General features: G+C 39.4%; 1 pseudogene; it reads left to right on the top strand.

Annotated features, from left to right (window-relative positions):
• Nucleotides 1-6,161: 6,161 nt before the first annotated feature.
• Nucleotides 6,162-10,990, top strand: LOC125999348 (polycomb group RING finger protein 3-like; annotated as a pseudogene).
• Nucleotides 10,991-11,853: the final 863 nt, after the last annotated feature.

Below are 11,853 nucleotides of genomic sequence, written 5' to 3'. Positions count from 1 at the left end.
TCCTCAGGGTATAAGGCCCCACTGCAGTATAAAATTTATGTGTTCCTATCTTTTTTAGATTAGAACCTGTTTGCACATGTAGAATTTACCCATTTAAATGTGACTATGCAAAAAAGGAACAATGCCAAAAGGTATTACTGGTGCATATAGGGGCAGAGGTAAGAAGCCAAACAATCCACATAATCTGGGTTCTAATATGAACTCTAAACACTAGAGAAATTTATATACTAGAATTCTTTACTAAACAGATACCCCCAAATGAAGAAAATTTCTGCTACATAAGAAGATACTCAATAAGGGTTATACCTATTAAGTAACTACATCTAAAGAAATATTCAAAAGAGATATACAAAAGATTTTAAGTATTTTGAAATAGTCTGGGGAGGATAAAATCTGGAACACAGCTTCAGCCTGTGATTTAGTCTTTTGGAGTCTAAAACCTGGCTCCCAGCAGTCACATATTAGAAAATGTCCTTGAGTCATGGCTTCTCAGAAGCCGAATCTAGCAGGAAGCAAATGTCCACAGAGAAGGGAGGTAGGGGAATAGGGGCCACTGAGAGCAAATACTTAGTACTGTAGTATCAGATTCTTCTCAGGCTGAGAATCTATCTTTTCAGTTTAGGAGCTGGTTGGTGGAGGGAATGCTCTTCTATGTGAGGAGTTAAGAACTAAGGGTTAAAACAGTTAAATGAGGGGAAATAATAGATGTGGGGTGAGAGAGTGAAGGACTAGAAAAGAATTTGTAAGGTGGTAAGCAAAGGGGGAAGGAGGATTATATATAATAGGGGAAGGACAGTATACATCATAGACATTATATATTAGAGATGGATATTAAACAGGCATTGAGATGGCCAATACACTCATGTGCACACATAGACAGTGAAGATCAATACATGTGTTACAGTTGAAAAGCTGACAAACAAGTGGAAGCAGAGATTAAACAGATGGGAATACATTAAGCTGAGAAGCTTCTGCACCTCAAAAGAAATAGTGACCAGGATACAAGGGCCACCCACCATGTGGGAGAAACTATTCACCCAATACCCATCAGATAAGGGGATAATATTCAAAATATACAGGGCACTGATAGAATTTTACAAGAAAAAAACATCTAATCCCATCAAAAAATGGGGAGAAGAAATGAACAGACACTTTGATAAAAAATGAAATACAAATGGCCCAAAGGCACATGAAAAATGCTCCTCATCACTAATCATCAGGGAGATGCAAATCAAAAGAACGATGAGATACCATCTCACACCACAGAGATTGGCACACATCACAAAGAATGAGAACAATCAGTGCTGGCGGGGATGTGGAGAGAAACTCTTATCCACTGCTGGTGAGAATGTTGTCTAGTCAAACATATATGGAAAGCAATATGGAGATTCCTCCAAAAACTGGTAATTGAGTTCCCATTCAACCCAGCTATTCCACTCCTAGGGATATACCCTAAGAACACAAGAATACAAAACAAAAAACCCTTCCTCACACCTATATTTACTGCAGCACTATTCACAATAGACAGGCTCTGGAAACAACCAAGATGTCCTTCAACAGACAAAAGGCTAAAGCAACTGTGGTACATATACACAACAGAATATTATGCAGCCGTCAGGAGAGACGAAGTCATGAGATTTTCCTACATATGGATGTACATGGAATCTACCATGCTGAATGAAATACGTCAGAGGGAGAGAGATAGATGCAGAATAGTCTCACTCATCTATGGGTTTTAAGAAAAATAAAAGTCATTTTACAACAATCCTCAGAGACAATGAGTGAAGGGCTGGAACTTCCAGCTCACTTCATGAAGCTCACCACAAAGAGTGGTGAGTGCAGTTATAGAAATAACTACAGTAAGAACTACCATAAACATGTGAATGAATGAGGGATCTGGAAATCCTGTCTAGAGTACAGGTAGAGGTGGGGTCTATCTCTCTCCCTCTGACGTATTGCACTCAGCATGATAGATTCCATGTACATACATATATAGGAAAATTTCATGACTTCATCTTTCCTGATGGCTGCATAATATTCCATTGTGTATATGTACCACAGTTTCTTTAGCCATTCATCTGTTGAATTTCTTGATCCTTTGTCAAAATTTAGGTGTTTGTATGTCTGGGGAACATTCTCTAAGAACTCAAGCCTATTCCACTGACCTTAGGTTCTGTCTATCTTCCAATACCATGCTGTTTTGATAACTATTGCTTTGTAGTACAGTTTAAAGTTGGGGAGAGTAATGCCTCCCATATTCCTTTTCCCTAGGAGTGCTTTAGCTATTCGAGGGTGTTTATTGTTCCAGATGAACTTCATAAGAGTTTGATCCACTTTTTTGAAGAATGTCATTGGTGCCTTTAGAGGAAATCACATTAAATCTGTATAATGCTTTGGGGAGTATTACCATTTTAATGATGTTAATCCTGCCAATCCATGAGCAGGGTATGTGTTTCCATTTCCATGTGTCCTCTCTTATTTCTTGGAGCAGGGCTTTATAGTTTTCTTTGTATAGGTCCTTCACATCTTTAGTCTGGTTGACTCCAAGATATTTGAGTTTGTGTGGCACTAATGTGAATGGGATTGCCTTCTTAACGTCCACCTCTTCCCTATCATTATTGGTGTATAAAAAGACCATTGATTTTTCTGTGTTAATTTTGTAGCCTGCCTCCTTGCTACCTGCATCTATTGTTTCTAGAAGCTTTTTGGTAGAGTCTTTAGGGTTTTCTAAGTAGAGTATCATGTCATCTGCAAACAGTGAGAGCTTGACTTCTTCTTTTCCTATCTGGATTCTCTTGATATCTTTTTCTTGTCTGATCATTACAGGAAGTACTTCTAGTACTATGTTGAAGAGGATTGGTGAGAGCGGACAGTCTTGTCTTGTACCAGAATTTAGAGGAAAGGCTTTTAGTTTTTCTCCATTGAGGATAATATTTGCCATTGTCTTGTGGTGGATGGCTTTAACTAGATTGAGAAATTACCATTTCTGAGAGTTTTGATCAAGAATGAATGTTGGATTCCTTGTATTTTCAGTACCTGAATAGACACACTGTTTTATATATTTATTTTTCAGGAAATAGGTAGCCTCCTCCATCCTTTGTTAATTGTTAATTTTTTAATTTTTCATCTTTTTATTTATATATTTAATTTCACTTGTTTTGGTTCTGCATGGGAAATTTTAGAAGAAAAAGTCCTGCTTGGAATAAAAGCCCATGTCAGAAACAGGGCAGAGAATGTAAATAATGTCATTCTTACCCCAAAAGGCACCAACAAAGGAATATGTCACTGTTCCCTTTATCGTAGGCATAATAAAAAAGGACAAATCTTATGTATTGAGACAAACTCTTATCTACTAGGGATAAGAGCCCTTACATTTTATAATACAAGGGCACCTCCCACTCTGAGTATGTGTCATGAGGACCCAACTCTATATGATCAGACAGCAACTATCCAATCCCAAACCCAGATCCCAAATGAAGACCGGGCATAGCTCCCTACAACTGCACCAGAAACAAAATTCCCCCTGGTAAATCCCTAATACTGCTCTGGTACCAAATTTCAACAGATTGATAACAACCTGACAATGAGAAAACAGCAAAAACTTGATCCAATAAAGGTTGCCCTATTGCATCACCTAACAGTAAGATGAAATCAGAAGACAAGCCATTTTTTAATCTGTGTAAAAACCAAGATCACTAATTACAGAAGATGAACTATGACAACCACGACTGAGCAGAAGTTTTCCTCGGACCAATAAGAGAAATCCTAGCCTATGCTTTGACCTAGGATTTTTACAAAAACCAAGATCTCTAATCCCAGAATTCTGACTTCAAAACCATGAGTGAGCAGAAATTCTGGTGCCATAACGAAAGACTTTATTCTAGGTTTAGACCTAGGATTTGTACAAAAATCAAGATCACTAATTACAGAAGACTGACAACCACAAATGTGACAGAACAGATCTTCTAGAATCATAACAAAAGACTCCTATCCTAGACGTTATCCTATGATCCATGGAAATACCAAGATCCCTAGATACCGAGGACTGATTTTGTCATCCACAACTGAGAAGAAAGTTTCCTGGCTCTATTAAAAGACCTTGGGGTTCAAGAATGAGTGTGTAGTTCCCATGATAATATGCTTCAAGGGTGAAGAAACTCTGTACCTCCTAGGCCAAGGGAATTCCCTCTAACTTCCCCAATACTTACTGTGTCTATGCAAAAAAAAACCCCAAAAACAAACATACAAATAAAAAGCCTTGCCTTTGCCATACCAGACCTTATTTTCTTTCTTGTGGTGGTGTTCTATGGTGATGATTTTTTTATGCTACTGCTGTCTTTTGTCACTGCTTGGTTTTTGTTTGGTTTGGTTTGGTTGGTTTTATTTTTTGTTTTGTTTTTCCTTTTACTTTTGTTTCAATTCTTCTTCTGAACTGATATTTATAGTCTCTAGTTGGATCCCCTACTGTTTCTTTCTTTTTTCAATTCTTTATTTCTTTTATTTTTCCAACAGAACCACAGAACTTGAATCATCTTCTTCTCCCTCATAACCTGAGGGGGAAAATAGATGGTACCAAGAACAACCAGTCATATGAACATTGAGTGGAAATAAAAATGATCTGACTTAAGCACCAAACCCAAATTCAACAACACCAGAATTGATACCCAATCTACAGTAAGCTATAAACAAAGGAGACCTTTTACACTAGCAGTCCAAGGGGCTAAGGGGGTAGGTATGGGGTGTATGCTGGGAAAAGGGGTGGAGGAAGGACAATAGTGGTGGTGGGAATGGCCCTAATTCTTTGTCACTATGTACCTTACATATTCCTGTGAAAGACTTGTAATTCACTTTCATCACAATAAAAATTATTACAAAAAAGCTGGAGTGGCCACATTAATATTGATGGCACAAACTTTAGACTAATAAAGTATTAGATGAAACTTTAGACTCATAAAAGTTATAAGGGACAAAGAAGGGCATATCGTAATAACCAAGTGATATGTACAACACGAAAAAAAATCACACTCCTAAACATATACTCACCCAAAGAAGGACCAACAAAATATTTAATACAATTGTTGGCAAACATGAAAGAAGACATAAATTACAACTCAATAATAGTGGGAGACCTCAGCACTGCCCTGTCACCTCTTGATATGTCAACCAGGCTGAAACCCAACAAGAAAGTACTAACTCTGAAAAGAGAAATGGAAGAAAGCAGACTAGTAGACATATATAGGGCACTCTATTCCTAGAAAACAGGATTCAGATTCTTTATCAATGCACCTGGGTCATTCTCCAGGATAGAACACATGCTAGCCAAAAAATATATCTCCATAAAATCAAGAGGATATAAATCATAAAGATTACCTTCTCAGATAACAAGGCACTGAAATTAGAAGTGAACTATGAGGGGACACAGAAAAAAATTTAAAACCTGGAAATTAAACAGCTCACTACTGAACAACCAGTGGGTCATGGATGAAATCAAAATATTCCTATACAAAAATGCCATTGAAGGTGCAAATTACCAGAATTTATGAGACAAATTAAAAGCAGCACTAAGAGGAAAATTTATAGCTTTGCAAGCACACATCAGGAAGGAAAAATTAGCCTACATAAAAAAACTTAATGACACAGCTCATAAAGTTAGAAAATGGTCAACAAATGGAACTAAAAATAGGTAGGCAGAAGAAAATAACAATGCTTCTTGCAGAAATTAATTAAATGAAAATCCAAAAAAGAATCTGGATTCCCGTCTCTTTGTTTTAAACTCTGGACAAGGTTGGGGGGGACCCTCAGGAAGCAGTGCTTTCCCCCCCCACTGACACAGCCCCCAAGTGCACCCATCTAGCCAACCTGCATCCAAGAGGGCAGGTTGCTTGATCTCACTTTGCCTGAGATTGGTCTTGCTCACGAAGGGCCAAGGTCAGATGGTAAGATGGAAACAATATCTTCCTATCCTTTGAGAACAGAACAGGTATCAAAATGTAGCAGGTAATTCCAAGCTGCCATGTACAGAAAATGGACAAAGAGCCTGGGACAGAAGGAACGCACAGGTGTGCACAGTAGAGAGCACCAGGTAAGAAGGAGCCATAAGTTTTGGATAGAGTCCTGACGCTGATGCAAAGGTACAAGCAGAGAGCAACAGATATCTAGAGAAGTCAAAGATGTTCACCAGAAAGATCAAACTCTGGGACATAAATGCCCACATCACCTGCTGCCTCTGTAGTGATTATCTCATCACACGGTCACTGAGTGTCTACATAAATTCTGTCAAAGTTGTCTGGTCAAGTACCTGGACGAGAATAACACGTGTCCCACCTGCCACCCACTGCAGTACATTGATCATGACAGAACCATGTAAGACATTGTTTACAAAATGGTTCCAGGTCTCCAAGAAGCAGAAATAAGAAAACTGAGGGAGTTCTACCTCAAGCCAGGCATGGAAGTACCTGGAGACATGAAGGGGCAGACATGTTCTGCAAAGCAGTATCTGGAACCCATTGGAATAGTGAAATCAAAGCAGATGACAGGTCCCACAAAGAAGCCACAGAGGAAAAGTAGGAAGAAGATAATGACTATCATAGAAGTGATGAGCAGATGAACATCTGTCTGGAAGGTAATAGCAGCAAATTGTGGGGTTTGAAATTGAAATGGATCTGGTGCTCAGCTCAAGCAACAGTCCTACATCTAAAGAAATTCATTGCACAAAAGATTAACGTTTCAATTTTTAATCTTTATTTAAACACTGTGATTACAAGTATGATTGTAGTTGTATGATTTCAGTCATGTAAAGAACACCCCCCTTCACCAGTGCAACAGTCCCACCACCAATGTCTCAAATCTCCCTCCTCCCCACCCCACCCACATCTGTACTCAAGACAGGCTTTCTTCTTCCTTCATTCATTCACATTGTTAAGATAGTTCTCAATGTAGTTATTTCTCTAACAGCACTCACAACTCTTTGTGGTGAGCTTCATGTCATGAGCTGCATCTTCCAACCCTCATCTCTTTTGTCTCTGAAAATTGTTGCAAAAATATTTTTCATTTTTTTAAAACCCATAGATGAGTGAGACCATTCTGTGTCTTTCTCTCACTCTCTCTGATTTATTTCACTCAGCATAATAGATTCCATGTATATCCATGTATAGGAAAATTTCATGACTTCATCTCTCCTGATGGCTACATAATATTCCATTGTGTATATGTACCACAGTTTCTTTAGCCATTCATCTGTTGAAGGGCATCTTGGTTGTTTCCAGAGTCTTGGTATGGTAAATAGTGCTGCAAAGAATATAGGTGTAAGGAAGGGTTATTGTATTTTTGTCTTCCTAGGGTGGTGGTATAGAGCTGGTGGTGGTATTCCTAGTAGTGGTATAGCTGGATCGTAAGGGAACTCAATTTCCAGTTTTTGGAGGAATCTCCATTTCGCTTTCCATAAAGTTTGGACTAGATGGCATTCCCACCAGCAGTGAAAGAGAGTTTCTTTCTCTCCACATCCCTGCCAGCGCTGCTTGTTTTCCTTTGTGGTGTGAGATGGTACTGCATAGTTGTTCTGATTTGCATCTTGCTGACGATCAGTGATGTGGAACATCTTTTCATGTGACTTTTGGCCATTTTTATTTCTTCTTTTACAAATGTCTGTTCATTTTTTCTCCCCATTTTTGATGGGGTTAGATGTTGTTTTCTTGTAAAATTCTGTCAGTACCTTGTATATTTTGGATATTAGTCCTTTATGTGATGGGTGTTGGGTAAATAATTTCTCCCACTCAGTGGGTGGCTTTTGTATTCTGGGTACTATCTCCTTTAAGGTGCAGAAGCTTCTCAGCTTAATATAGTCCCATCTGTTTATCTCTGCTTCCACTTGTTTGGAGAGTGCTGATTCCTCCTGCAGTATCTGTAGTAATCTCCCCCCTTTCATTTCTAATACGGGTTATTAAGTTCTTTCCCTCTCTTTCTTTGTGAGTTTTGCCAATTGTCTATCAATCTTGTTTATTTTTTCAAAGAACCAACTTCTGCTTTCGTTGATCTTTCAGATTGTTTTTTGGGTTTCCACTTCATTGATTTCTGCTCTCAGCTTTGTTATTCCCTTCTGTCTCCCTATTTTTGGTTCCTTTTGTTGATCATTTTCTAATTCTATAAGCTGTGTCATTAAGCTATTCGTGTATGCTCCTTCTTCCTTCCTGATGTGTGCTTGCAAAGCTATATATTTTCCTTTCAATACCACTTTTGCTGTATCACATAGGCTCTGATAGTTTGTGTTTTTGTTGTCATTTGTTTCCAGGAAAGTTTTGATTTCCTCTTTGATTTCATCTCAGACCCACTGGTTGTTCAGTAGTAGGCTGTTTAATTTCCAGTTGTTAAAGTATTTCCTCTTTGTCCCTGTGTAGTTCACATAGATCTACAGAGCCTTGTGGTCAGCAAAGGTAGCCTGCAAAATTTGTATCCTCTTGATTTTATGGAGGTATGTTTTATGTGCCAGCATGTGGTCTATCCTGGAGAATGACCCATGTACGTTGAAAAAGAATGTGTATCCAGGTTTCTGAGGATGGAGTGTCCTATATCTATATCTATATCTATATCTATATCTATATCTATATCTATATCTATATCTATATCTATATCTAATCTACTAGGCCTCTTTTTTCCATTTCTATTTTTAGGTCTAGTATATTTTTGTTGGGTTTCAATCTGGTTGACCTATCAAGTGTTGACAGGGCCGTGTTGAGGTCTCCCACAATTATTGTGTTATTATTGATATCCTTTTTTGTAGAGTTACAGACATTAGGATGGGCTTGGATGGTGGTGGACACATGGAGATGCCTTTCTCTGCCATTCTAGGCCACGTGGCTCTGCAACCCCCTTCAGCCAGAGAGTATCTGGCTCCAGGAGAGCGGCAGGTAGAAATCTCACTCACAAGCAGGCTTCAGAAAGTATCAGCTTTATTCATGCCCTTTATTCATCCACCACATGTGTGGTCAATCTTAACCATTTACACATGCTATCCTTAGCTTGCCCTGTGTCTTAGCCTTTTCTGGCCATGTCTTTTCCTGTTGCCTCTCCATGCTGGCAAGTCCTTAATCCCTTCAGTCAAAGGCCTTATCTCACCTTCCCAAGACCCCTCCCAGGAATGGATGGGTCTTGCAGGTAAATCTGGGATAGAGTCACACTTTTTCAGATTTGTCAACAATTGTATTAAATACTTTTCAGGTCCCTCATTTGGTGCATATATGTTTAGGAGAGTGAGTTCTTCCTGCTGCATATATCCCTTGATTAGTACAAAATATCCATCTTTGTCCCTTACAACTTTTCTGAGTATAAAGTTTGTGTCATCTGATATTAGTATGGTCACTCAGATTTTTTAAAGGTGTTGTTTGCTTGGATGATTTTTCTCCAGCCTTTTATTTTGAGTCTATGTTTGTTCTGACTATTCAGGTGTGTTTATTGTAGGCAGCAGAAGGTTGGGTTCAGTTTTGGATCCATTTAGCCACTATGTGTCTCTAAATGGGTGCATTTAGTTCATTGACATTGAGAGAGATAATTTTAATGGGATTTAGTGCCATCTTGGAGTAGAAGTTTGGTGTGTTTGTTGGTCTGTCTTGTCTTAAATAAGACCTTTCAGTTTTTCTTTAAAGGTTGGTTTTGAATCTCTAAAGTTTCTTAGCTTTTGTTTATCTGTGAAGCTATATATACTTCCTTCAGACCTGAAAGTGAGTTTTACTGGGTGCAGTATTCTAGGTGAAGCATTTATTTTTATTGTTTTGTCACTATCTCCCACCACTCCCTTCTGGACTTGAGTGTTTCTTGGGACAGGTCTGCTGTAAATTTCAAGGATGCTCCCTTGAATGTAATTTCCCTTTTTTGATCTTGCTGCTTTCAGTATTCTGTCTCTATCTGTGGAATTCATCATTGTGACTAGGATGTGTCTTGAGGTGTTTTTCCTGGGGTCTCTTTTATCTGGTACACTTTGGGCATGCAGGATTTGGTCACATGTATTCTTTAGCTCTGGTAGTTTCTCTGTGATGATGTTCTTGACTGTTGATTCTTCCTGGAGATTTTCTTCTTGGGTCTCTGAGTTTCTAATGATTCTTAAGTTGTTTCTGATGAGCTTATCAAAGACTTCTATTTTCATCTGTTCATATTCTTTGAGTAATTTTTCCATTGTCTGATCATTTGCTTTAAGGCTTTTTTCAATCTCTTCTGCCATATGAAGTTGTTATACATCTCATCTTCCAGCTCACTAATTCTATCCTCAGCTGATGTTACCCTGTGAGAGAGCTTATTCATTGAGTCTTTCAATTCTTCTACTGAGTTTTTCAGACCTATTATTTGACCTGATATTTCAGTTTGGAGTTCTCTGATTTGTATCTTTCCATTCTCGTAATTCTTACTAGTGTTCTGTACTACACTTTCTTTGAGTTCTGTGAACATCCTCCATAGTTCTTCTCTAAAATCCATATCTGAAAGACTAACTAGGTGGTTGGCCATTGTTGGGTCATCAAAGTTGCCATCTTCATTCTCTATGCCTGATGTTGGTCTGTCTAGTTTCCCCATTGTCACGCTTGTAATGTGGGTTTTTCTATTTGTTGTGGTAGTATTCATTGTCTATGTGGAGTGTGCAGCCACAAAGCAATGCGGAGTGGCCACGCTCCTCTCCTTCCACCCCTTGTGGCCCCGCAGAGTCTGCTTTATCCACAGTTTCTGGGCAGGGAACACTCACTTAAGAAGGAGCGAGCCCGGAGGGGATGGATGCCAGGGACAATCAATGTTCCCAGACTGGAGGAAGCAGGGGGAAGCCTCAAAATGTCTTCCGTGCTTAAGAGGCCCAGCAGTCCTTAACCTTTCACCATTCCATGAGCTGGACATTCTGTGCAACGAAGAGATCCTGGACAAAGACAACACCCTCAATGTTGTGGTTGTCACCAGGTGGAGATTCAAGAAGGCACTGTTTCTGCTGCACTACAAACCCAAGATGGACCTGCTGTGAGTAGCCAGCTGCCCCACACATGGCCTTGCACCCACGCGAGTAAGTGAGCAAGCGAGCCTGTGGCCATGCAGGACCACACCATGCTTGAGAACGTTACTACTTGGTGTCATGGAATTACTTGGTGGATGGAATTCTGAATATAGAATATTTATAACTTGTATGAGAGAATTCACACTCGATATGACACTACCAGCACCACTTTCCACGTTTGGAAACACTTCACAGCCTCACGTTGCTGACTTGTGCTCACACACCAAGCTTCTGTTCAAAACTAGAGTCCAATGCAGTGATGATCTGCCCTCACATAACCTTTGCTTGCTTTCCAGGTCTGGAAAATCTCTGTCTTTTCAGTTAGTTAGTTATAAATTAGGGTTCATAGTAAGCCTCAAATTCTTGTAAGTTTATTGAATTCTTCCTAAGTTATTGGGAAAAGTATTTTTCTTAGTGAATGATGATATTTATGTTGTTTTTGGATTCCTCAAGTTTTAGAATATATGTAAATTTTAATTTAAAAACAGACCAGAAGAGAGTTCCATTAACATTAGGATTAACCAGGGTATTGGATTTTCCATGTTACAAGGCATTGCAGAGACGACAGCTCCCCAAACTCCTTTGCCATGTGGCCTTCAAGGACACTCTCCAGTCCCAGTGCTCTCCCCAACTCAGACACAGCTGCAGACACACCCAGTTGGGTAGCTATGTCAGTGCAACCAGCTGGTTCCAGTGTGCTGAACAGTTCTTGTTCTGAAAGTCTCTTCCCATGACCCACGGCCCATCACTTCTTCTCTCCCCAGAGTGCAGTGCAAGGGGCTCCCTGGTGGGATAGGAACTGTACTAGAGCACCTCCCCTCCACATTCACCCT

The sequence above is a fragment of the Suncus etruscus genome, chromosome X, assembly GCF_024139225.1.
Source record: "Suncus etruscus isolate mSunEtr1 chromosome X, mSunEtr1.pri.cur, whole genome shotgun sequence".
NCBI lineage: Eukaryota > Metazoa > Chordata > Mammalia > Eulipotyphla > Soricidae > Suncus > Suncus etruscus.
The sequence above is the reverse complement of the archived record's forward strand: the minus strand, read 5'-3'. Positions and strand labels throughout refer to the sequence as shown.